Source organism: Canis lupus, chromosome 21 (assembly GCF_003254725.2).
Source record: "Canis lupus dingo isolate Sandy chromosome 21, ASM325472v2, whole genome shotgun sequence".
In the NCBI taxonomy this organism is placed as follows: domain Eukaryota; kingdom Metazoa; phylum Chordata; class Mammalia; order Carnivora; family Canidae; genus Canis; species Canis lupus.
The window spans coordinates 42,182,983-42,208,996 of record NC_064263.1 but is presented as its reverse complement, the minus strand read 5'-3'; the positions used below and the strand labels follow the sequence as shown (position 1 = coordinate 42,208,996).

General features: G+C 51.5%; 1 protein-coding gene and 1 non-coding gene across 2 annotated transcripts in view; one reads left to right on the top strand and one right to left on the bottom strand.

Moving 5' to 3' along the window:
- Positions 1-26,014, bottom strand: part of NAV2 (neuron navigator 2) — a 722,151-nt gene that overhangs the window by 490,769 nt on the left and 205,368 nt on the right. The window lies entirely within an intron of this gene.
- LOC112668020 (small nucleolar RNA SNORA1) lies at positions 13,300-13,434 on the top strand. Its single transcript, XR_003141397.1, has one exon. It is a non-coding gene; the product is annotated as a small nucleolar RNA SNORA1 (small nucleolar RNA).

Genomic DNA, 26,014 nt, shown 5'->3' with positions numbered 1-26,014 from the left:
CTGTGATTAGAAGCCTGTAATCGGAGCTTCCCATCCTGCATCCTGCTCAGTGGGCCTGTTTTCTCTCTCACCCCCCAACAGTGTTCTCAGGCCAGCTGTACCCCTCCATCAGAGGCTCTGAGGCCCATAAGGGAAAGGGCTGAGCCATGAGTGGAGAAGTCAGCCTGCAAGAAGTAGCCACTTCCTCTTGCCTTTGGAGCAAGAAGTACAATCTGCCACCCGCCGGGGCAGGAAACCTTTCGGGATGAGGTCAAGTAGTGGCAGAAATATTTAAATGCAGTGTCCTTCATCCCTGGGCCGCAACCTCAAATGGCAGCTGTCCCAGCTCTGCCTAGAAAGGCAACGAAGGCCTCTGCGCTCACCAGGTGGAGCTGCCTTGCAGAACTGGTCCCCGTGCCTCGCTCAGAGGCAGCAGGAAAGCTGAGAAGAATCATCCTGTTTCTGCTCTGGGCCAGGAAGGCTCCTGGATCCAAGGCCGGACAAGAGGGAGATCTGTGAAAGAAGTCAGGATTAGGGGTCATGCTCATCCCCAGGGGCCCCTCTGAGCAAAAGCTAAAGGGCTGTGAGGCTGGGGTCATGCCCCCACTGTGCCCTCACCAGATGCCAAGGGTCACAAAACAAGTGAGGGCCTCTAACCTGCAAGGAGGGGAATAGAGCCTAGCTGTGGGCCAAGCTCTGCTCCCTCCCCTGGTCTGGGGCTGACCGCATGTGGATGCGAAGGCAGTAAGTACACCAGCTAGAGCAGCTCCCCTCTAGCTGCAGGGCGTATGCTCTGAATCACTCAGGGTCTTGCTAAAATGCAGATTCTTTCTAAGTGGATCCCCGCAGAGGTAATTTAGAGGGCTCTCACTTCTCCTGGCCTTTGGGGCTCCCGATATGTTATTCTAGAGAGAGAGGAGGGCCAGGGCAGTGCTCAGGGATTTGGATTTGGATTTGACTCACATCAGGTACCTGCTGGGAGCAGCTCCAGGGGCAGAGACGGGGGCTGGGAGGGTGGTGGTGGGAGGGAGAAAAGAGAGAGAAAGGTGCAAAGGACAGAGGTGCTACGGTGGGGTCACGGAGGAACACTGGGGTCTGACCCTCAGCAGCTGTGACCCCTGGGGTAGGCTGACTCTCTGAGCCTCAGTTTCCTCATCTTTATGAGTGAATCATAAAGACTTAGACTTCAGGATTAGAACAAGGATTAAATAAAGCAACAAATGTGAAAGTAGCCAGCGAATTGCCTGGCCCATAATAGTATCCAATATCCAATACATTGTGAAATAAAAAGCAAATAAGCCCATGCAGGATCTTGACAGCCAAACAAAGGAGCTTGGCTTGTGCTGCCAAGAAGGCAGTCACAAATTATTCCCAACTCTTCAATAAAGCTAGCCAGCCCCCCTCCTTCATCCCTGCTGAACTGCCTCTGAGCAATTATGAGTACTTAAATGGAACTCAAACAGATAAAATTATAGAATTCAAAACCAGTCCTGAATGCAGACCTCTCGCTAATTCTCATTAATCTTTTGCTTTGGTCTGTCTGCCTTGGTGTGATTTCCACAGACCCCGATTTCCTGGAACAATCGGCCAGCCCTCTCAGCTAACAGCCTCCCAGATGAGCAGCGGGTTGCAGGAGATGGCACAGGAACAGGGCATCCTGGGGACAGAGCACAGCCTGGGCCCTGGGCCTTGAATCTGAAATCCGAGGAAGCTAAAGAAAGAAATGACCCATTTTGCAGGGTCCTCAGAAAAAGGCAGCCTCCAGAATGCACCCCTTTCCAGTCAAACACATAAAGCAAAGGAGGCAGCGCTGCCAGGAAGGAGGTTGTCTCGAGGCCTCCTCTCTGCTCTCCCAGCCTCAGCCGCTCGGTTGCTCAGGCCTCCCGAGCTAGGCAGAGGGTCAGCCACTTTTCATTATTCTTTTCTTTTTTAAAAATAATATTTAGAAAGGGCTTTGGACCCGGAAACTTAAACATTTCCACCGAGTCATTTTTCCCGCCCCTGCGGTGTATTTTTTTTTTTTTTAAAGTAGAGAGAAACAAAGCCAGCATTTCACAAACAGAATACGAGGGAATGATGATAAATACACTTAAAATCAGCACAGAGGAATGCTCCTTTACCCTCCTTGTGAGAGAATCTTAGATGGGGCTGGGATGCAGGGTCAGGAGTTTCTCCCGAAGATGGAAAGATCTAGATGAGAACCGGGGGGCGGGGGATGCAGGGAGGCTGGGTGTAGGCCTATCAGCACCTCCTCCTCAGGCCGTGTTTCTGCCAAATATCCCTTGCCCTGGACAGCCCCGGTGGCTCCGCGGTTTAGCGCCTGCCTTCGGCCCAGGGCGTGATCCTGGAGACCCGGGATCAAGTCCCACATCGGGCTGCCTGCGTGGAGCCTGCTTCTCCCTCTGCCTGTGTCTCTGCCTCTGTGTGTGTGTCTCTCATGCATAAACAAATAAAATCTTAAAAAAGAAAATTATCCCTTGCCCTCCCTCCTCCCCTGGGCCTCTCAAAAAAAAAAAACAGTGGCAGCCCTGTGTAGTGGTCGGGAACTTCTCTGGGCTCACTTCTCTGTGCCCCAGTGTCCTCACCAGTAAGTGGGGGCATCTTGCTGGAGGAGGCATGGAACTGCCACCTCCCCAGAACCTTCATGGGGGGCAGGACCCTGCCAACACCTTGATTTTGGACTTCTGGCCTCCACAACTGTGAGAGGCTAGGCTGTCATTTTAAGGCACCAAGTTTGTGGTCATCTGCTATGACAGCCCCAGGAAATTAATATACTCCCTTTCCAAACCGTTGTAGAGATGCAGTCCTTGCCTCCCAGCCCAGCAGGGTTTGAGGTGACACTTTTGTACTTAGGTGCCCCTGCCTCCCGGGCCAAAGCTGCTAGACCGAGGATGGACAGGTGGCCCAGGCTGGGCTGGTCAGTGTCACCAGCATTGGGAACCGTGCGGTGAGGCCCCAGGGTGCTGGTGAGTGAGGGACGGTCATACAGGCTCAGAGCGGGGCCACGTGGGGTCGTGCGGGGGAAAGGGAGCCGAGCAGAGAAGAGCAGGATGGACACACAGCAGAGGAAGCCAAGGGTCCTGACCGCTCTCTGGCTCCCACAGAGCAAGTCCTGCTCTTTGCTTCCAGAAGATTCCCTTGTATTTCTCCAATAGCCATTCTCCCTCTGCCCTACTTTTCCTTGACCTGGCTTTGCCTTGAGAAGCCTGCTTTTCCTTGCAGCCAAATCCACCCTGAAGGAACAGCTGAGCTCCAGTGTCACCTCTGTGAAGGCTTCCCTGACTCCACCACATGGGGACAGAGGCCTAGACTCCTGCACCCTCAGCTCTGTGTCCCCACCGACACTCACTGTCATGGTTAGTGATGTCTCCCTGCCATTCTCCCTGCAGGCTGGGCTCCTCTGGTCAGGGAATGATCTTATTGTGTGTGTCCCAATTTCCCAATTAATTACCCAACAGGGTACAGTGGTTGGTACCGCAATGGATGGACAGACAAACAAAGGAATGAATGCTACTCAGCTCTGTCCCCAAACTTGGGCTGAGGGTGGGGAGTGAGCAGGGCCTGGGGGGCATGTGATGGGGTACACATGGGAGTGGGGGTGGGAGCAAGTTGAGGGACGCTCTGAGCCCAGAGGGTGGTCGGGGCAGGGTGGGCGGTCAGTGCTGGGGGTCACAAGGGAAAGGAGAAACTGTGGGGGCGATGGCATGGGTGACAATGGCCACTGGAGGGGCCAGAAGGCAGTGGGGAGCAGGGAGGACTTCTGACGGCGGGGGGGTGGCAGGGGGCAGAAGGATCTGGGAGGAGGGAGAGGCAGCACTGGAGGCAAGTGGCAGAGAGGGCCTGACTTGAGCAGAAGTCCTAAGGTGGGAGCTCTGACGGGGGCGGGGGTGGGGTGTCAGGGAGGCCCATCCTGGGGCCTCCAGCAACCCATCCACTTAGCTGGCGTCCAGCCAGGCTCTGTGCCCAGTGCCAGCTATGGAGCGGTGACAAAAAGCAGAATTCAAACACCAGACTGGAGCTCTTAAGAGAACAAGACTGTATCTGCTGTTACAAGGACCAGGACATAGCACACAACCAAAGCCTTTGTGGAGCACTTTACAGTTTATAAAGTGCTTTCCCACATTATTAATGAATACGTCACAGTGGCGCAGTGGAAAAGTGGTGCCTGTTGCTGCAGAGAGCCCGAGGTAAGGTCTTGCGTCCACCATTTGGTGGCTGTGGAGGCTTCAGCGTACGATAGCCCACTGGAGCTTCCCTTTCCTAGTCTGTAGACTGCCACCAACGGCTAGCATTTATTGAACACCTAATGTATGCCGGCTACTGTTGTAAGTGCGTTTTTGTGCACCAGCTAACTTTATCTTTATCTTTTTTTTTTTTTTTTTTTGCACCAGCTATCTTGATCATCAAAACAACCTATAAAATCTAGGGACTATTGTTACCTCCATTTTGCAGGTGTCAACCCTGAGGCCCCAAGAGGCTAAGTAACTTGCCTGAGTCACACAGCTGCTCAGCCAAAGAGATTTGAGCCCATTTATTCCGCTTCCAGAATCGGTGTCCTCAGCTGCAGTGCTACACAGCCCTACCTCCAAGGCTTTGGGGGATCGGTCAGATTAATGCACTCAGAACTAGTTAGAGGTTAGACCTAACTACTGGCCATGGTTGTTCTTTCATCCCATGTGCGTGGTGGCATCAGACCCTTTGGTTGCTTGAGCAGACACCCTGACCCCTGGCATCACTGACCCAACGCCTAGGCCCGCAGTCACTCGCTCGGGGCATTCCTGGAACTCTGGGACATGAGCATAGAATGGGCATCAAATACGCACAAATAAGCTCTGCATGTGTAAGTAAACTGAGGCCCGGCTTCATGTGGATGTTTTCTTTTCTCCCCACCCACCCACACTCCTCCGCTCAAAGGCCACGCTTGTTTGCTTACATCCTTAATCCCAAACCCTCTGCACCTTCAAAGGGCCCCTTTGTGCCTGGGATGAAGCGGAGCATTCCTGCCTTGCCTACGTGGTTTTCCAAATGAACTTCCAAACACAGAAGAGCCCAGATTATTAACAATAGGCTTGCACCAGGATCCGGGCTGGTGGATTAAACGAACAGGAGGCAAGAGGAGGCATTTTCAGCAGGTTCCTCCAGAGGAACAGTTTGCACTTTCACTGGAAAGGATGCTCAGGAGGAAAGAGACCAAAGGGCATGGTGGGGAGGAAAGCAAACTACTGGCTCAGCAATGTGGCTTCTTCCCTTGACAAGATGGTCGTGAGGGAACAGGGATGGGACACATTGAAGGGGGCTGAGAGCTGGCCAGCATGACGGGGAAGGCGACTGTCACCCCACAGTGAAGGCGGCTTGAGTCCCAGCCCCTGGGCTAAATCCAAAAGGTTCATCACTGAAGCTGCAGAAACACTGGGAACAGAGGGTATCCGGCTGGAACATCCCTGCAAGGTCCACATGGGGAGAAGCTTTCAGAGAACATAGCTGGAGTGAAAAAATCAGCACAAGAATTAAAAAAAGAAGAAAGAAAGAAAGAAAGAAAGAAAGAAAGAAAGAAAGAAAGAAAGAAAGGAAGGAAGGAAGGAAGGAAGGAAGGAAGGAAGGAAGGAAGGAAGGAAGGAAGGAAGGAAGGAAGGAAGAAAATCTGGCCATGAAAGAAAATATTTTTTTTTGAAAGAAAATATTATTCAGAACTGACCAAAAAGTGAGATCCCCGGGTGGCTCAGCGGGTTTAACGTCTGCCTTCGGCCCAGGGCGTGATCCTAGAAACCCGGGATCGAGTCCTGCATGGGGCTCCCTGCATGGAGCCTGCTTCTCCCTCTGCCTGTGTCTCCGCCTCTTGCTCTCTCTGTGTGTCTCTCATGAATGAATAAATAAAATCTTAAAAAAAAAAAAAGAACTGACCAAAGAAAACTCAGGGTGAGGATATTACCCCTTCCCCAGTGGCTCCCATTCTTCCAATAGGAGGCAGGATTACCTAGTGGGCAGGAGCTTGGCTGTGGGGTCAAACCGCCTGGAAAGGAGTCCCCAGCTGTGCCACTGATGTGCTAGGTGACCTTGGGCAAATGCCTGACTTTTCTGTGTGTTTTCGTTTCTGTATTTGCAAATCGGGGCTGATGATCATAAATGTACTTACTCCAGAGAGTTACCTGTGAGGATTCAATGAGCGAGTCTGCCAAAAGCCCCGCCACAAGGAGCGGACAGACGAGAAGCACCTGCTGCGGGCTAGCTGTCACTACCACCCGGTCCCGGTAGACGGTGGCCCCTGGGCCCCACAGTACTCTCACACGTGCAACAGAATAAAAGTCTCAAAAAGGCAAAGCGGCACTAGAGCAGGTCAGACCAAAGCAGGATTCCGGGAAGCTAGAGACAAAGCCGCAGACGACGGCCTTACCTGCTCGCAACCCCGAGGGAGCACGGGCGGCGGGTCCCTATGCAGGCTGCGGGTGCAAGGGGGGCTGGGAGGGCTCCCCGGCATTTCTAAGTTCTCGCGGCGGCAGAAAGGCCGAGTCAGGCTGCAGATCGGGAGTGTGGCCCGGCCCGGGGCTCTGTCCCCGCAGCGGACACTGTCCTCCTTGCCCGGGACGGCAGCTCTGCCATCGGGCTGTGCTGTCGCTGTTAGCATCCCGGGCCCGGGGGCGGCAGAGGGGCAGGGCGCAGGCACGGTTCCCAGCCGGAGGCCAGCAGCTCCCTGGTCTCCCTGCGTGGCCGGTGACCTGGCTCGGGCCCGGGCGCCCCTGGAGCAAACCCCGGCTCCATCCTTCGCGGAGATCAAGCCCCCGGGCTCTTCCCCGCGGGGCGACCTTCAGGGGCGATGAGTGGCCGTTGCAGACAGACGCGCGCACCCCAGCTAAAGCCACGGTTCTGTGCAATCATTCCTCACGCCCCCCCCGAACCCCAATTCTTTTCATCGAGCCTGATGTAGCTTGAGAACGAAGCTGGAATTGAACAAAGACCAAGGGCCACGACCAGTAATTATGTCTGAAGTAACGAGCAACTAATTGGGACTCACTGTCATTAAAACCCTATACTGCGGGCGGTAATTACACTGCGGCTCACGGGGGGCTCCGCACCGGCTCCGCGGCCACCGCCCCGCTGCCCTCGGCTCCGGCGCAGGGGTCTGTAGTTAGAGGACAGATGAATGGCCTCTTCATAGTCCTCCACGAGATTTGAGTCATCCCAGGGATTTCTGCCGGGGGAGTCAGCGTGGCCGGGCAGCGGGTGGGACTGAAGCAGGGGTGAGAAGCCTAGGAGCACACGGAGGCTTGTAGCTGGGCTGTCATCCCTCTCAGGATGATGACATCATGCCTTTGGGAGATGGCTGCAGGGTCCTATCAAGTCAGTGGGAAAAGAGCCGAATTGGCCCTTTTATAAATAGATTTATTGAGCACCTCTAACGGATCAGGAGCTCCAAGAGCTGCATTTATACACATCAATTCATTCGCTCCCCTAACTGCCTTAGGAAGGAGGTGCCTCTAGGAACTGCTTCATAGGTGAGGGCACTTGGCTCAGAGAGGCGATGTCACCTGGCCGCGACACAGAGGGAAGCCAGGGTTGGAACCCAGAAGGAAGGGGAACACGGCGGTGTGAGGCAGGTGTAGAGTGAGTGGGGACAGCTGGCTGTGACCACTTTCTCGTCGAGCCACCCAAACATTCCATGCCTTAGTCTCTGCATCTGCAGAGCGGGGATAATCGTGCCTCTCTAGGGGGTTTGCGGTAAAGACCACACAACATGCTGCATATAATGCATTCAGCACAGTGCTTAGTGCAGGATAAGTGTTCAATAAACGTCAGCTGTATTATAGGTGCTGCTCAGAATCTCTCCAAAGCAGCACTGAGCGCTGGATGAAACGCATCCTCTGAGCGTGGCGGAGCTTTTGCACTAGTGGAGGCCACGGAGGTCCTAGTAGAGTGTCTGTCTGCCTCTGTCTCTTGGGAAGGGGGCAGACAAACCCAGAGGGCTGGCTCTGCTCTGAGGCCACTGCCCTGGTGTTCGGGGCAGCGGGAAGCTGGCCAAGCTCCCAGACAGCCTGTCTCGGGCCGGGAGCACAGAGCCGTTGCCTCACCAGCTTGTAATGAGCTGCGTCTCCATCCTGATTAGGGGAACAATCTTCACTCAGAAAGACTCAGGGGAAGGAAGTGACAGCGTCGTGGGGACAGGGCATAACCTTGCCTCCCAAGGAGGGCTTGGCTTCTGGAAAGCTGGTGACTTGAAGGTCACAGCCCAGGACGGTGCCCATCTCCAGGGAGGGGGCTGCGCAGACCCCACCGGAGCAAGCCTGGGTCAGAGCGGGAGACACACTGGGGCCAACACTGGGGCCAGCCCAAGCCTCTGTCTGCAAGCCTGGGAGGCAGCTGCTCGCAAGCTCTGGTGTGCCAGGAAGGCAAGCAAGGAAACCAACATTCTCTGGGCACCTTCTGGGCACCAGGCCCGATGCCAGCCTTATGACATCACCACTGCCATCAACATTGTCCTCGTAAATAGAACGTTAGGGCACCGTCTTTTCCAACACTGTGGATTGCAGCCCATTACTGGGTTATGAAAACAGTTTAGTGGGTGACAAATAGCATTTTAAAAATAACATGATAAAAAAGAAACGGGGGGAAAAAAAGCCCAGGAAATTTCAGAGTGCACTGCACAGAGTGAGGATTAGTATTTTCCTGCAGAAGCTGCATTTCTTTAGTGGGTGTGTGTTTGGGGACTGTGTTGTAATGGGGATGGAAATCATGCCCATTTCATAGAATTGTGGTAGGGGCTGAACGAGTTAATGCTCTAAGTGGTTGAAGCAGTGGAGTGGAGGCTGCACCGTCCGTGTCCCCCTGGAGACAGTCCAGTTTCCCCGTGCGCACCAACAGCATCCTGAGTCTCTCTCTTTCTCTCTCGAAGGTGCTCTCTGGCTGTGGGATACACTCAGCCCAAGCACGGGGCAGGTAAAAGTGTGGTGGAGTAGATACCCCAGGAGCAGCTCTCAGCCTCTGAGGACGGGGAGATGGTGGATGAACACCTCCCCCTGCACTGATTCTGAGCGTCCCCCTCCCAGTCTCTTAGAGGGTGTGCAGTGGGGCTGAGTCCCCGTGGCCCACAGGAGCACTCCCTTCCTTGTCTCCCTGCCCCTCACTCACTCTGCTTCCTGGGGTCCCCTCCCAAATCCATTTCTTACATCTATATCCTTGTCTGGTGAGTAATCTTATCTTGGATGAACCTAACTTAAGACAAGCAGATCTGGTACAAAGCAAGTGCTCAAAAAAAAAAAATTAGTTTGTATGAATCCTGCTCATCTTGTGATAGGATCTGTGTAAATATTTGATAGGCATCATCTCATCTTGAACCCTATAAGGTAGAAACTGTGATTGTCCCCATTTTCCAGATAAGGAAACTGAGGCTTAGAAAACTTAGGCTCCTTGATCAAGGTTACATAGAAACCTTCCAGAGGAATCCACAGAAAGAGGAGAGCTCCATTCCGAACTCATGAGTGTTACCAAAGCCCTCGTTCTCAACCTCTGCCCTCCATTTAATCTGCACAACCAGGCTGCCAGTTAATGCCATTGCTTCTCCCATTTGACAGATGTGCAGGTGTGAAGTCCAGGGAAGAGAAGCAGTTGGTTCCCACACTAGTCACTGCCAGGCCGGGGCCAGCGCTGGGCATTCTGACCCTTGGCCCTGTGCTTCCCATGACAGCAGGCTGCCTCCCAGCACCCTGGGAAGGGCAGGCTTGGGAGAAATCCCCTTCCTTATAAACAGGACCTGAGGTGGAAACTGGCCAGCTGTCCATTAAACCTGCAGTTCAGGAGAGAGGTAGGGTGCAGATGAAAAGAAAAATCTTAGCAGGTTTACTGGGATTTCCAGACAGATTTCCAGAGAAGCCTGTTCTAATGCTCATACCTCAATGTTTCAGCCTGATCCGTGGGGCTCATGGGCAGGTATCATGGCCTCCACTCACTGCTGGCTTCTACTTGCATCTTCTTATCCTTATCTCCAGCAGCCCCACCACTTCCACCAAAGTACCAGGAGTGTATGTGCCTTCGGTGTGGCTCCACCCGCGTAAAGCTCCCCATGATTATTTGCTAGACATCTGCTGTGTGCTGGGCATCATGCTAACCTCTCAGTGCCTCAACTGCCTCTTCTAGTAAATTGAAATAACCTTAGTAACCTCTTCATGAGAATGTTATGAGGTCTACCTGAGCAGATTGTGCAAACCACATCTGTAGCAGAGGACTCCTATCGAGTACATATAAGGACTTCCAAAATTCTGCACTAAAAGAACCAACAATTCATTAGAATGTGAGCAAATGACATCAAAGACGAAGCGGATTTTACCAAAGAGGAAGTATAGTGGAAAATAAGCACACAAAAAGGTATGCAGCATCACTAGCTATTGGGGAAATGCAAAATAAGACCATGGTGAGATGCTACTAGTAGAACCAGCTGAAATTAAAAAAAAAAAAAATAGTGATAACACCAAATGCTGGTGAAGATGTGAGGAAACTCAATCAGTCACACAGTGCTGGTGGAAATGTAAAATGGCACAGCCACTCTGGGAACCATTTGACTGTTTCTCAGAAACTAAACATACACTCACCAAAAAAACCCAAGAACTGTACTCCTGGGCATTTATCCTTGAGAAATGAAGACTTATGTTCAAGTAACACCTAGATATGAATGTTTATAGCAGCTTTATTTGTAATAGCCCCACACTGGAAACAACCCAGATGTCTTTCAGTGGTTGAACTGTGGTACATCCATATACCACAGAATATTACTCAGCGACAACCCAAGAATGAACCATTGATCTACACACAACAACTTGGCTAGATGATGCTGAGTGGGAAAAGTCCAATCTTACAAGGTCACATAGGGCGTCATTCCATTCAGATAACACTGTGGAAATGAGAAAAGTCTAGGATGGAGAATCTACTAACGGTTGCCAGGCGTTAAGGATGGTAGAGGGGAGACGGCTGAGTATTTCTATCAAGGGGTAGCACACGGGAGGTCTTTTTTTTTTTTAATTTTTATTTATTTACTTATGATAGTCACAGAGAGAGAGAGAGGCAGAGACACAGGCAGAGGGAGAAGCAGGCTCCATGCACTGGGAGTCCGACATGGGATTCGATCCCGGGTCTCCAGGATCGCGCCCTGGGCCAAAGGCAGGCGCCAAACCGCTGCGCCACCCAGGGATCCCCACGGGAGGTCTTTATCAAGATAAAATAGATCTGCATCTTGATGTGGTGGTGGTGACACGAGTCTACACAAGGGAGGAAACCACACATAACTACACGCACACGTCATCATCACACATCAGTTTCCTAGTTTTGATACTGAGCTACAAAGATAAGATGTAACCATCGCAGAAAACTGCTGAAGGGATGAGGGATGTCTCTGCATGATTTTGCCATGTCCTGCAAATCTATGATTTTTTTTAAATGTTTTTTAAAAAATAGATTTTGTTTATTTATCTGAGAGAAAGAGAGAGAGTGAGAAAGGGCACAAGCAGGGGCAGGGGAGTGGCAGAGGGAGAAACAGACTCCCTGCCAAGCAGAGAGCCTGACACGGGGCTCAATCTCAGGACCCCCAGATTGTGACTCGAGCCGAAGGCAGGTGCCCAACCAACTGAGCCACCCGAGTGCCCTGCAAATCTATGTTTTAAGTGAGTAGTAAAGAGTTTAGATCAGTGCCTAAGTGAGTACTTAATCAATATTAGCTTTCTCGGGCAGCCCCAGTGGCTCAGTGGTTTAGCGCCGCCTTCAGCCCAGGACGTGATCCTGGAGACCCGGGATCGAGTCCCATGTCAGGCTCCCTGCATGGAGCCTGCTTCTCCCTCTGCCTGTGTCTCTGCCTCTCTCTTTCTCTCTCTATGTCTATCATAAATAATAAATAAAAAAATATTTAGAAAACTTGTTCAAGTTCACATACCCAGAAAGACCTGGAAATTAAAGCTGAAATCCACAGACTTCCCATATACATATGGGTCCAAAGGCCAGTAAGATAAAAATCTTTGCTCTAGTCAAGCTTATAATACAGGACTGACATAAGAGATATAATTCAAACCCAAGCAGAATGTCATACAGTCTGTGTGAGTTCTGTGGGAGGATAGGAGGTGGAGGAGAGAAAAAAAATCCAAGAAGAGATCTAGGAAGGCTACCTGAAGGAGGCGGCATATGGGATTGTTTTGAAAAATGAGTAGGAGCTCAGTAGGTGTGGAAGGGAGTGGTGGTGCAGGAACAGTCATGTCAAGCAGAAAGAACCCGATCGTTAAGGCGTGGGAGTGCTTGGAGAAGAGCAACAAGCCCAAGGTAGCTAAGGCAGCTGGCATGTGACCAGCGTCAGATGCAGATTAAGGAAATGCAGGGAGGAGTCGACGAAAATGACCTCTGAATGATAGGCGGGGGACTGGGCTTGTTTTCCCAGCTCTGGTTCACTGTAAGCTCCAAAGTCTGCAGTGGACATTGAAGAGGCATTTATTTTATTTTATTATTTTTAAAGATTTTATTTATCTATTCATGAGAGACACAGAGAGAGAGAGAGAGAGAGAGAGAGAGAGGCAGAGACACAGGCAGAGGGAGAAGCAGGCTCCATGCAGGGAGCCCAATGTGGGACTCGATCCCGGGTCTCCAGGATCACGCCCTGGGCCAAAGGCAGGAGCTCAACCGCTGAGCGATCCAGGCGTCCCAAGAAAGAAGCGTTTAATGTGCAGTTAAAACAATGTACACAACACGGGGCCAGGCTTCTGGTTGTGTTGAAACAGTCAGGCCGAGCTACACAAGGGGTTCTGGGCTCCCAGGAAGCAAGGGGGTCCTTCAGATCTATTTAAGGACCTCAGGATAAAGTTTTCCCAGGTCCCTCCGAGGCCCGGCCCCAGTAGATCCTGATGACAACCTCTGCATCTTGTGTGTCCTGGGGCCCCACGACAGTTACCCTGGGCTTGGGAATTTCATTTCTTAACCGTAAGTTAGGAACCCTATCCCACTTGGACTCATTTATCTTTCTTCTCTGGCAGTAACTTCTGTGCGGTCAGGATCCGAGACTATCTGTGTCGTCGTTGAGCCCCGCTTGGAGTTGACTGCCTAGCGGTGTCCAGATTCGATTCCATTCAATTGATCCAGCGTTGATTTATCAGGCACCTGCTAAACGCAGAGACTGCGCTAGGGATTGGAGTCAAAGAACAAAACGCAGTCCCTTGGCGGAGAAGAGACAACTGTGGTGCACCACGCACTGGGCCGTGTCAGTGCCAGTGGTCTAGTGGCAAAGGGACAGGAAACTATCCAAACTGTGACCAGGGAAGACAGTCACATCTGCACAACTTATCTTTTAAAATGTGGAGGTGAAGCCTCATTTTCCACGAGAATGGGCACTTCTGGTTGCGTGTCACGGAATTCCTAATGTGGCTAAACTGAGACCATAGACCATGTTTCCAGCTCAGGAAATGTACTGCAAGGGTGACGATGAGACCTGTAATTTTTTTTTTTTTTGCTCAGGTTGTGAGTGAAATTTGGAAGTAACATGACCTCCATATTAGAAACGTGTGAAGGAACAATGCATTTTAGATCATTAGCCAAAATAGCGATACTTCCTGCAATCCGGCTTCCAGAGCTCTAAGGTGAGTCATTTGAAGAAACTGGAGTTCAAAGACTCTAGGTGGGAAACTGATGAAGTTGTCGTCACTATGTCCACATTCAAGTGGAGAGAAAAGAAGCTCAGCTAAGAGAACCGTGACAAGGCTGCCTGACAATGTCGGGGGAAGCACGAGCTCTTTCGGAAAGGCCTACCTTGAAGACAAGTTGACTCAGCCTTTGCAGGAGCTAAGGTGACTTTGATGGGTAATGGAATGAATCATAACATGTACGAATAAGAATAATTTTTAAATAAAAATGTACTGAGTTAAAAAATAACTCAATGGAGTGGAGCTGGTACCTGGTTGTCTGTGGGTGTTTGCAGGCAGGATTGTTGTCCGAATGTCCACTTTGCTCTGCCTTTACTGGACTATTCCTGGGGCCCGGCTCAGCTGATGCTTTTGGAAAATAATTTTGAGCTGTATGGATAGCTTTTCCCGATGCACACTCAAGCTACAGAAGGAAGAATTAAATTAAAAAGGAGCAGCTGACAGGGACCTCAAAGATCCCCCAGGACAACTGCTTTCGACCTTGGTTTTCTGGAGCCTCAGGGTTCCAGGTGGGCTGGGAGCTCTGGGCAAGGGGATGCTGAGGGCCTGGGCTCAGGGTCTCCTGCCTCAACCCAAACAGCTCAGTGTAACCTTTTTTGCACATTGACGTTCCAAATAGGTTGAAAGAAAGGTTCCGTGGTTTAAGGTTCAAACCCCACTAAGTTAGTCCTGCACAACCACCACCACCATCATTACCATCACCACCATGTCTGCCAATAGCGGATTTGGGGCATGCCATGTGTGCCAGATGCCATTAAAAGTGCTTCGCATGCCTTATCTATAACCCTCACAGCAACTCTAAAAGGTAGGTACCACTATTACCGCATTCTACATAGAAGACTTAGCCTGGAGGGTATGGGATTTGGCCAAAGGACACAAATCATAAGCAATGGAGCCCAGCTCTGAACCCATGCAACTTGCTCCTGCACCCCCACGGTTTTCCTCTACCCGGTATGAGGAACGTGGGGTCCAGACAGAGGCAGGGACTTGTCCCAAACCCCACAGTGTGCTCAGCGGGGGCAGAGCCATTCCCACTCAGAGCTTCTTCCCCCTGACATGCTCCTTCTCTGTCTCCCTTTTCATCCTCAGGGCGCCTTCTAGAACTAACTCACAAGTGGCTTTAAATAGACCATCTCCTGGTTGCCATGCATCTGTGCTCCCATTCTGGGAGCGGCTGACGGAGAGGAGCTGCGATGGCTGGTCTGCTTCAGGGAACAGGGCTGGGGCTTTCTCCCTCTTGGCCTGTGGCTTCATTTCTCACCCTCTGCTCTAAATGAAGTAGGCTTCGGGCATGGCCTTCCAGGCACTTCACAAGCTGCTTTGTCCATCCTCACCTCTGCTTGCTCTTCTACACACACTGTAGCCATTGCAGTTAAGTCTATACCCTGCCCCTTTGCCGGTGCTATTCCCTCTGCTGAGAATACCCTCCCTGACTTGTTGGCCTGGTGTACTCCTTCTCAGATGTCCCCTCTCTAGCGTCCTGACCTCCCGCGAAGGCGGAAACAATCACAACCCCCCAATGCCCTCCCTGTAACAGCACACGCCACCTGGCATTCTAACCATGGACTGACTCCACGTCCTTGATTCAAAGACATGCAGGTGATCTCATTTTTACTTTACTAAAATCAGGAAGGCTCTGACAATCCATGCTTCTCATTAATTTGGGGGTGTTTATTGCCTCCTGAACACCATGGTTGAATCGATAATGTATTTTGGAATCAGTGCCATCTTAGGATCTGGGGAACACAGGGCTTCTCTTTCTCCCTCCAGACTGAGCTCACCTGGGTTGGGGTCATAACCCTTGTGTTTCTGGATCCCCCCCAGCAGGCAGCACAGGGAGGGACAGAGGAGGGAGCGTTGGTGGTGAGGTGTGGTGACTTTGTGTCTAGGTCACCATGGGATGCCTGCAGGGCTTTAAACTCCAGCCATTTGCCCATTGCCCATTGAGTTCACGCAACTCCCTTGTGGTACATGCCCTAGCGAGAAAGACAGGCAAGAACAGCAGACTTCATTTCCCCGTTGTGTTAGCTTGCTAGGGCTGCCATAACAAAGTACCACAGACTTGGTGGCTTGAACAACAGAAGCTTCTTTTCTCACAATTCTGGAGGCTGGAAATCTAAGACTGAGGTGTCAACAGAGTTAGTCTCTTCTGAGGCGTCTTTCCTTGGCTTGTAGATGGCCGTCTACTCCTTGCATCTTCACGTGGTCTTCCCTCTGTTCCTTCATCTGCGTCCTAATCTCCTCTTCGTGTAAGGACACTAGGCATATTAGACTAGACTCCACTCCAATGACCTCATTTTAACTTAATTACCTCTTCAAAGACCCTATCTCAGAACACAGTCATGTTCTAAGGTACTGGATGCTAGGACTTCAACATATGAATTTGAGGGATACAGTTTGGACCGTAACAGCCCCCCTAAGGTTGATCAAGCTCAGTAGGAAGCCTGTCAGCCGCAAGATCCAAACTATGCCTCACCCTGTGCTCTGCCTCCACTTTTCTCTCTCAGAAGTAGCCACCATAGACCAGTCCCTCACCCTTGGCTCCCCTAAATTTCCAAGAGGACTTTCCAACATACCTTCTTCTGATCTCTGTTATCATCTATTTAGTTCCTGGCTCTAATTACCTCCTCATCCAGGCTTTCAGATGGAAATCTCCAAAGGCAGCTGCCCACCATTTCTCCTCTTGAGCCTCCCCCCTATATATAAATTATGGAGATCTTAGGCTTGATAGGACTTCTCAAAAATTTAGCTTTCCATTGGCCTTCCCCTTGCCTGTAGTACATATCACTAGTCAATCCCAGCATATTTTCCTGCAGAATCTAATGTCAGGCAGCCACTGCCAAGTGCGTTAGCTTGTGAGTTGGGTCATATCTGCAGTTATAGGTCTAGATGTCCTTGAAGGGATCTTCTAATCAGAAATCCTGTGGATCCTTGGGTAGACCATCCATACACTAGATCTTGTAGGATAGTCCCAAATGTATATGATTTTTACTCTCCTCAGTAAAAGCACCTTATAGAGTATTGAATAAGTAACTGTAAGTGTCTGGGTTCTTTGGGGGGCAATATTTGGCCAACCCTTACACTCCAGGCCCAATAGGTACACCCTCAATGGATCCAGTTGACCAGGAATCTGACCTTTCTATTAGATGGCCCAAGCTAGGTAACAAAGGAATAGAATTGGTAGGACATTCATCTACTCACTTATTCCTTTCACAGACATTTACTGAGCATCTACGACCTGCTTGGCACTGCTCTAAGGGATGGGGATTCACAAAGATAGTTATGGTCTTCACTGTTGGCCAGGTGCTAGACCCGATGGCATCCTATCTATATTTGATCTTTTATGGCCTCAATTTTGATACATTTCCTTTCTATAGCAAACATTGCTCAGTGTCCACTAAAATTCATGTACTCTGTTCCATTGCACATATTTGTCCATGTGAAGGGGTTTCCCAGCAAGCAACATCAGGCTCCGGCCCCCTTGGCATCTAGGTGTAGCCACGTCCTTCACTGATGGAATATAAGATGTGACGAGAGTCACTTTTCGGCTGAGGTTTATATGAAGGGGGTGATCCTGTCCCGAGTTCATTTTCACCTTCCATTGGCTAGATGCAGATTACTTCAAGGCTCTAGAGAGGATGGTGAGGCCATAAGGTAAAAGGAGCCAGGATTCCTAAATCACTGGGTGGATGAAAGCCACCCACTGTGATCAGATATATCAGTCTTGGACTATGATCTGAACAAGAAATCAATTTCTATTGCATTTGAGCCTTTATATATTTTGGAATCTTTTTGTTATAGAAACTTATGTTACCCTAACCAACACAACTGTTAAGTGAAGTCAGTCTCACTGCTACACCAACTGAGACATATTTTTATAGCTCCATTGACTACCTTCAAAAGAGCTCTTGGATGCAGGCACCCAAGGAAACGTCCCTCAGCCAGGAATCAGCTTTTGACGCAGACTATGAGTGTTTTCTATGCAAGGGGCTTAAGCAGCTTGAGGAAAAACAAGCTTTCAAAATTTAAGAGTGAACTGTAAAGCTTCCCTGAGAAATTCCCAAGCACCATATTCCTTTGCCTGGGAAATCAGTCTGGAGCCTGGACAATTTTTTAAGCAGCCAGAAACCCGTTCCTGGGTCTCCGGACCCACTGGCTGTGGCTCACTGAGGGAGCAGGCAAAGGAAGGACCACCTGGCAGAGAGGAAGGAGCGAGTAATGGAAGCCCAGCCCCGCCACTGAATCAACAGCATGAGTCAGAGTGCTACAGAAATAAAGAAATCCCATTCATAAATTTTCTCTCACCCCAGCTTAAGAGCTTTCGAAGTCATAAAGTCTACATAAAGCCAGAAGACCTACAATTGTCCAATTAGAGGTTTTATCCAGGAAAAGACACATTTTAAAGTCACTATTTGGTCCCCATGTCAGGAGTGTAGTGGGCTGCTTTGGCGTGCGGTGCCTCTGGGTTTTATAGAACTTTCCACTTCAGTGAGACAACACAGAGGACTTCTCAGAGAGACTCTCACCCCCGAGGTGTCATCCACCAGGGGCCTAGAGACACCCACAGCCACCATTCTTGGGAGAACTGGGGAAAAGCTGGACCCGACTTGAAGCAGCTCACCTGGGAGCAGAGGAACAAGTGAGGGCCGACTGTTAGCTATTCTGGCGTGCCAGGTCCTCTCCTGAATACACGGCACACATTACTGCATCTAATCTTTATTACTACCCTGCAAGGAAGGGTCTGTTTTCCCCTCCACCTTTCAGGTAAAGAAAGTGAGGCTCGGAAAGGTCAACCAACACGCTGAAGGTCATGTGGCTCAGTGAGTAACAAGGCCAAGATCTGAACTACTGCTTCTAAAGCACTTCAACCCCGACGTCCTGTTGCCACTCCCGATCCCAGGACCCTTACTCTCTCTGTCCCCATGCAAGCTGCACAGGAAGGACATTCAGACAGAGGCCAGGGTACAGCATGTCATTACCAGTGAGAGCTCCACTGAAAAGTGTGACCAATGAGAGGAGCCAGGACTGGAGAGGGAGAGCTCCCAATATTTGTCGGGCACTGTCCTGGCATTTTACTTAGATTAAATGCTAAACCCTCGTCACGGTCCTACAAAAGAAATATTATTACACCCATGTCAAACTGATGCTCAGAAAAGTGAAGTGCTTTCCTGGAGCCACATGGCTAGGGCATGGTACAGGGTCTACCTGAATAGAGACCTTGCTCAGGGCCGTTATGCTGCACACTGAGTTTACCCACCTCTGCATCAAATGGCTTTTATTCTTGGGAGGGATTTCTCTCTTAGCAAATTCCAACTCTACCTGTGCACATTTCATTGAGAAGACCCCTGAAGGTCCAAGATATTGAGGCACATTCATTTTTACCTTTAGGCCACTTCCCGGCTGAGTAATCTTGAAAGTGTTCCTAAACCTTTCGTGGGATTCACCAGATAGACCAAAGGTTGGTAGCTTTTTCCTTTAAAGAGCCAAAGAGTCAATATTTTAGGTTTTAGGGTCCAGCCAACCTCTGCGTGGCCACTGCTTAGCTCTGCCACTGAATTGTGAGCCACAAACCCTACAGAAATAGATGCATAGTTGGCTGGGCCAACTCTGGCCATGATCTACATGGCCAAAGGATCCCACAAATAAGCGCTAAATTCCCACTGTGTAAGTGCTCCAGAGAAGAGGGAGCACTGAGCTCTGAGAGCTTCTTCTCCGGGAGCCCGTCTCAGGGTGGGATGAGGTTGGATGAGGGCACTCTGTGAGTGCACCCAGGGCTAAGACAGGGGTCCAGGGGTCCTGCTCTTCCCTTGGGACTCCCCCTGGCGCCCGTGGCCTCCCTGGCCATCGGGGAGTCTCCTCTGGAAGCTGAGGCCCGGCCTGCAAGTCCCTGCCGGGGGCAGGGGGGTGGCAGGCTCCCCGGAGAGCAGCTAGGGATCTCTGCAAAGGCTGGCATAGCCTGGGCCCAGGGGCAAACTGCCGCCTCATTTCCCTCCGGCGGGCCCGGCCCTCCCGGAACCTTCTGGATTGCTGTCACAGCAGCTGCAGCAGGCTCGCCCTGGTGCTAATTTAAGAAAAGCCGGGCCTGGAAAGCCGGGCGCAGGGCGCAGGGCGCAGGGCGCAGGAGCGGAGGATGGAGGAGGAGGCCGGGCTGGCCGCCCAGGCTCAAGGCCCTTCGCCCCTCCCGCAGCCGCAGCCGCAGCCGCAGCCGCAGGAGCAAGTGCTGGCGAGGACTCCGAGAGGCGGTGGTCGGTGGGGGCCGCCGCCGGAGTCAATGGCGAGAATCCGAGTCGTTTGTCTTATTGTAAAAAAGATGTGTGTTTGGACGCAGAGACGCTCTGGATCCCTTCTTTCCCCTCCAGGCATGAGAAGCTGCAGAGAACAAAGCGCTGCTGGCCCCGAGGCTATTTCGGGCGCCTGTCGCTGGTCGCCCGCTCCGAGGCCCTGGCACACGCCGCCGTCTCGGAGGACGGTTTTCGACCAGCTGCAACGGGGCCTGAACGAGCAGCTTGCCGCCCCCCGCCCCCCGCCCCCCGGGCCGCGCCCCAGGTGCCCGCCGCCGGCCTCCTGCCCGCGCCCAGCCTGCAGGCGCCGAGCTGCGCCGCCCAGCCCGTGCCAGGGAGCTGGTGACCCAAGGAAATAGCTCTGATAAGGCCGTAAAAATAGCCCGCGGCGCTGGAAAACCTTCTGTGGAGAGGTCTGTTGACAAGAGGGGAAACGGAGCTGCGAAAAAGATAGGCGGGAAGGACGCGGGCGGGACGCGGAGCCCACGGCGCCGGCCGGGCACCCGGGAGCGGCAGGGACCGAGCCCCACGACCGCACGGCCGCTGGCGGCCCGACTGCGCTGGCCCTCGGTGGCCCCCGGCCTGTGCCGTGTCACCCGGCCTCCGGGCCATTCTGCTCACGGAGGACGGCCGGCGGAGGCCGCGGGTCCCAAGTGCAGCCCCACGGGGACGCAGGTAGAGAACGGGGGCCGGGCTAAACCCCACTGACCCACGCGGGGACCGTGGGCCTCAGTCCCCTGCTGTGATAAACACAGTGTTCGACCCGGGTCACGGGGCCGTGCCGCCCTTACCTGCGTTCTAAGTGCCAGGGCTGCAGCCCTGGGATCATTTAGACTCTCACAAACGTGGACTGGGGACATCCTGTGTGCCGGGCACGGTGCTGCGAGCCGGGGACACTTCGATGCGGAAGATAAAGCCCCACTGTGAGGTATTTCAGTTCCTTAGGGGACACAGCAGAGAACAGAGAGCCCTCCTTTGGAATATAGAACCAGCACTGCTTGCCCTGAAACAGCTGAAATGAAGAGCCCCAGAACACCGTTTTGGGGCCACAGAGACATTCCTTCCAACTCTACATATGCATTATGTCCTGGAGAAAGAATAACAGAAAGTCTCGGTTTGTCCTTTTAAAACAGCAGGTGAACAGATACATGTCATTGGGCACAAAAAGGGCCATAAGAGAGTTAAGTTTAAGAAAGCACTGTGAACACTGGGAGCAGCAGGGAAGGCCTCACGGAGGAGGTGACATGGGCCAACTCTTGAAGGACGTGCAGGAGCTGGCCAGGCAGAAAGGAGAGGAAAGCATTCCCATGAGAAGGAACAGACAGCATAGTGTTTCTGAGAACAGTGTCTGTAGCTGGAGATGGCTGGTGTGCACGATACAAGGACTGGCGATACTCAAAACATTCTCAAATTGCCATGGCAAGGGACCAACCAGGCAACAGGTGCTGGCCACAGTGCTGGAGAACACGGTCCTAGAGCCCGTCCGTGTGCGCGGACCAGCCCCACTGGCTGCTGGACTGCTGAGAGGTCTAGGGCGCTGTGGCAGGGGCTGGGTGGTTGGAGGCTATTGAGCAGGAAGGCAGGTAGAGGGCTCAGGACAGAAGATGCCACCAACTGGTTGGGATGTGTTATACCGATGTGTGCCAGCCAAGTGTCTGCCCCCAAATGGAGGAAGAAGTAGAGGGAGAGGAACCCTAAGGATGGGTACAGGGTCTCCTGAACCCACTGGGAGATAATGGGGCAGAGATTTGGGACCCCCCACTATGACTTTTGCCAAAACAAAATATAAACCTTGACAGAGAACCTGTTTATAGGTGGATCTCCCATTCCAGATTTCACCTAGAGGAAGCATTTTGATGTTAAAAAGATGACTCGTGCAACATAGATTCTGTTCTTTGTTGAGCATATTGGACATCTGAATGGCCTCCCGCAGCCTTTGCCACCATGCCGTGGAAGGGTGTATCTCAAAAGGCTCTAAAGTCATTCTTTCTTCTTCATTCCCACGGCAACCACCCCAGTTCAGGCCTTGTCAGCTCTTCTCTGGACCAGCACAATTATTTTCTCCTTGCGGTGAGCCTTCCTCTTCCCTGTCCTGCCTCCTTCAATCCATGCTCCAAGCGATGGCCAAAGTGATCTTCCAAAAATATGCATCTGATTGCACCGCTGCCCCCCAAGAGTTCCCCTGGCTTTCAGAAGAAAATACAACTTCCTTAGTCTGACATCCAAGGTTCTTCATGGCCAAGTGTCACTTTAAAGTGTATCCCATGTCAACCATCCCTGCCGGGTTGAGGCGGGATGGACTCATCAAGGCAAGACTTGTGTCTGGGTCAGTTACAGCACGCGGACTCTGTCCATCCAAGAGGGGCTAGGGGTTGTTATGGGCTGGATTATGTCCCCCCAGAAACTCATTAACCTGAATCCTGTCCTTCTAAGAAGAGGAAATGAGGACACACAGGGAGACATCAGGGGGCATGATGTGAAGAGGCAGGGAGAGGTCAGCCATCTACGCGCCAAGGAGAGGGGACTCGGGGGAAACCAAGTGTGCCAGCACCTTCATCTTAGACTTCCAGCCTCCAGAATGGAGACAACACAAACTTTTATTGGCTAAGCCATTCTATTTCTGGTGTATTGTTATGGCAGCCCTTGAAAATTAATACAAGCGACAATAAAAGCCTAAAGGAAGAGTAGCGAGCTTGTCACCTTGTCAGACTGCCTTAGCCCGATTCCATTAAGAATTTTGGGTTTAGAATTCCTATGGTCTGATTCCACGCCCAGCCAGCAGCCTTCTGATTATATTTAGCTTCCCACACTGCTGTTCTATGCGGCGTGAATTCACTGATGAAGCCAAGCTCCAAAGGGAGCTTTCCAGACCCTGCAATGGTTACATTTCTCCCTGTGTGACAGACACAGAGATGCATGGCTCAAATCCTCCTGCAAAAAAGGACCTGATGGCCAGCGGCAGGGAGTGTGGTGTGATTTCGGGCGTGCTTTCCTCTGGGCAGCCCTGACCAGTCCCTGAGCAAGGCGAAACCGGGGCCCAGCTACTGTTGTCCAATGTGGGACCCCTGTGGTGGCAACCTCTGCTGGGGCACTTGCTTTGTCCCGGGCTGTCAGAGGCTTTGTCCCATCTGCAGCACAATCCAGGCTCCCCCTGCACAAGCATGCTTTCTGTCCTTTCCTTTTCAACGTGTCACACCCTGGGACACCATTTACACCTCCTATCCCATCTCAATCTGCAGAATCCAGCATGCAACACCCTGCAGATCAATGTCTGCAGTATCGACTGGTTTGTGGGAGGTGGTTGGTATGAGTCACTTCTGAGCCCTACGAGCTGAGGGTCAGGCCAAGGCTGCCGTAATCGTGACAAGAGATCTATTTTGGGAGGCCTTGTGGCCGGCAGCCAATAATGGGTATCTCCTGGGGACTCCACAACCTCAGATCCTATTTCTTTCTTTCAACTGCTGTGACTGGTAGAGCTCTTAGCTAGCTGATCTTCTGCGGCCCTTCCCCTCCTCTGAACGTTGAGGTCTCGCAGCAACCAGAGAAGCATCCGGAATATAGGGATAAGCCCACTCCCTGTGAGTCTTCCAGGGGCTGGTCTAGGGTTTGGTCCATCAGAGGGCTTGATAAAGAAATGATGGTGGCACCCAGTGGATGGCCATTCAGTCATCCCTGCTTGGCCATCTCTAAGGGCAACATGGGTGTTCTCTCTGAGGCTTCTGATAAGGCCACAGAGACTGTGATAGGGAGAAAGAACATACACCCTGAAAGCAGGCCGACTAGGAGTTCAGTCCCAGGCCCAGTCCATCCTAGCTCCATGCTCTTGGTCACAGGGCTTACTGGTCTTGCCTCATTGATTTTATTTTATTTTTTCTTTTTTAAATCTGTAAAATGGAAATAAGAACAATAATCCTCTGATGGGTCACCATCAGGATAAGTGAGAGAGCGTCTGTTTTATCACATGGGTTTTGGTCTTGCCTTGTCAGTATGACGAGTGTTAGTTACAGCCGGGCACACAGTAGCTGTGCAATCTGAGCCAGTTCTTTCCCTCTTTCTTTCTTTGAGATTTCCAGGCACTAGAGTGTGCAAATCTTTACAAGCTAAATATAAAAGTCCATCATATTCATGTATTTGCATAAATTAAGAAGCAGGAATTATGTATTGTAGCAACTTCTATATAAAATCCCAAAATAACTATCTCAATACACCAATACATTAACAATGGTTATTTCGAGATAGTGAAATTATGGGCAATTTGTCTTTTCTCCCCAAATTTTCTACAATTAGTATGCATTATTTTGAAATAAGGGGGGAAAAAAAAAGCAATAACCGCGAGTAAGAATAAAGCTGTCCCACAATCCCCTGTGGTGGGAAATCTGTTCGCTGGCCTTGGATTCTGCTGACAGTCTCTGTGACTCCAAGGACCTGGTGAGTCATCAAGAGTTTGAAGTAGCTTGGAAATAGAAGATTTTGCAGTGGAATGTGGCAAGGCTGCCCAGGCTTTGGGCAAGTGGGCCCAATACTTTCCCATATTACTCTGTGGAGCAAGAGCAGATAGGAGTGTGCTAACTTGGAGGTGTACAGAGGAGGGGAGCCCACTGGGGTCCCGATGTAGGCCCATGGGTGCTAGTCATCACTTGCTCTGAGAAGCCTTCCCGGGCACCCCTTACAAGAGCATGCACCCTGATGTGCTCAGGCCTCTGTGTTACAACGGTCTCCTAGTGGCCTGTCCCTGGTTCTAGGCTTGGAACAGCTGAAGAACAAGGGGCATGCTCTGCCCCCGGCTGTTTCCCCTCCGCCTCTCGTGGTGCCTGGTACAGAGTAAACCCTCAGTAAGCATTTGCAGAACGAATGACTGAATGACCCGTGAGCCTGTGCATGGCCCAGGACCAGCAGAGATGCACACCTAGAGACCCCGCCCTCGAGGCGCTCACACTGTAAGTGGAACTCAGTCTCCCCCACTCGACTGACACTATGGCCAATGCCCCACTCAATTGATACTATGGCTAATGTCTTAGGGGCATATGAGAAACTAGGAGAATTTGAGCAGAGCCCAGAAAAATGAGTAGACCCTCCCCTGTGAGGACAGAAGGCAAAGTAGGCAAAGGCACCGAGCCAGGGAGGAGGGTGCACACAGAGAGGAAGGATCAGGGGCAAGGTGGGGGCCAAGCACACAGTGCCTCGGATGGGAGGCCGGCTTTCCGGCTGCAGCAGGGAGCCCGACTGGCTTAGCAGGGGGAGGTTGATGGGGTCTGACTTGCTTCTCCCTGGACTGGCAGGACCAGGCATCGCTCACCTGCACTAGATGATGCCAGGCTCGGCCAGCATTCTTTCACCTGCCCATTACGAAGGCTCGGAAACAGGACCAGTTTGGAATCCAGTCTTGAACAAACAATCCCTCTAATTTAAACCAGCATCTGTGAGAAGGGCGGGCCTTGGCACAGGCCCCGAGAAACGTGAACATGATTAACCTCTGCCAGTTGCAGCAAATTAGCTGCAGAAAGGACATCCTGGGAGCAGGATCTTAAGTGTGGCCAACACTTAAAGATGAAGCCCGCCTGCCTTGCCTGAGCTGGAGGAGCAGGGTTGCAGCTGCATTTTGGGCCCACCGTTCCCACTCAAAAAGCACATCCCTCCCCAGGGCCTTTGTGCGTGCTGCTCCTGCAGCCTGAAACCCCTCCTCCCAATGTTGAGCATGGTTGGCTTATCTGATCTTTCAGGTCTTGGTTCAAATATTGCTCCCTTAGTGATCCCTTTCCTGGTTCCCCACTTAAAGGAGGTTTACTATCCCCTCTTCATCAGCTGCTAGTATATGCTTCTATTTTCTGCTTTCATAATGCTTATTTTTATTTTCTTGTACATTTATTTACTTTTTTCCCCCTTATCGGATCCCAAGTAGACTTAAGTTCCATGATAGCAGGGATCTTGTCTTGCTCACAGCACCTAGCACAGTGTCTGACACTTAGTAGGTACTCAGTAAAAAAAATGATTTGAGAAGAAGGAAGAAAGGGGGGGGGAAGGAGGGGAGAGAGAAAAGAAGGAAGAAGGAGGGGGCTTCTAACACAATAGTCCTAAAATACCCATCCCAGCTCCCAGCCA